We start from the raw sequence: 867 nt of genomic DNA, 5'->3' as shown, positions 1-867 counted from the left end.
GCTGTCAGCGTGCGCATGAGGGTTGCTGGCACAGCTTTGATTTGCCTTCCTTGGTGCCATCCTTGCTGAGCTCTGCTGGATGGGCTTTCTGCCCTTACAGCTCTTTGGATCTGTTATTTGACTTGGTGTGGCGTTTTTAAAAATTTTTTAAGTGGTGATAGCTTTCTGCTGCCTGCTGTCCTGTCGATACTGCTGAAACCTTTGATGCTTGAGGGAACAGTCACCAATGTCTCCAGGGTGATCCCCAGGGAGGGACGGGGCCATCTGGGCTTCTCAGGGCAGCGCAGGACCAGGGCGCGGGCGAGATGCTGCAGCAGCCAGTGGGGGGCAGGTGAACGGACCCTCCCCTGCCCCTCGCTGCTCAGAGCAATGCTGCTTTGTACACGAGTAGCCCCTGCCGCCTCCTAGGTCTCTTCCATAGTGCTGGTGAGTAACTTGGCGCCTCAGGCTCCTGCCTTAAAGGCTGGGGCCTGCGGACCCTAGAGCGGCCCTGGCCTGCAAGCCAGCACCCTGGCAGATAAGCTAGCGGTCGTTGCCCCTTTTGCGTGCTCTCCTCGGCTTGGCGAGGGGCAGAAAGATGGGAGGCAGGGGCTGCTCAGGCTCGGCGGGGCCGGACGAGCGCCAACATGGCGCCGCGAGGTGTGTGTGACCCGTGGGAGGGAGCGGGGAGGGCGGTTACTCCCCCTCCCGCCCGGCCAGAGGCGGTGCTCCATCGGGCGCTGCTATTGGACGAAGGGGGAAGAGGGTCCGAGGCGCCGGCCTATGGGCGAGCGCGTCCGCTGCCGTTCGCGAGGAGAAAGCGGCCGCCTGATTGGCTGGGAGGCGGGCAGCGGGAGGGGCGGTGAGCCTGCCTATTGGCTGCGAGGC

The sequence above is a fragment of the Rhea pennata genome, chromosome 8 (assembly GCF_028389875.1).
Source record: "Rhea pennata isolate bPtePen1 chromosome 8, bPtePen1.pri, whole genome shotgun sequence".
NCBI classification, from domain to species: Eukaryota; Metazoa; Chordata; class Aves; order Rheiformes; family Rheidae; genus Rhea; species Rhea pennata.
The sequence above is the reverse complement of the archived record's forward strand: the minus strand, read 5'-3'. Positions refer to the sequence as shown.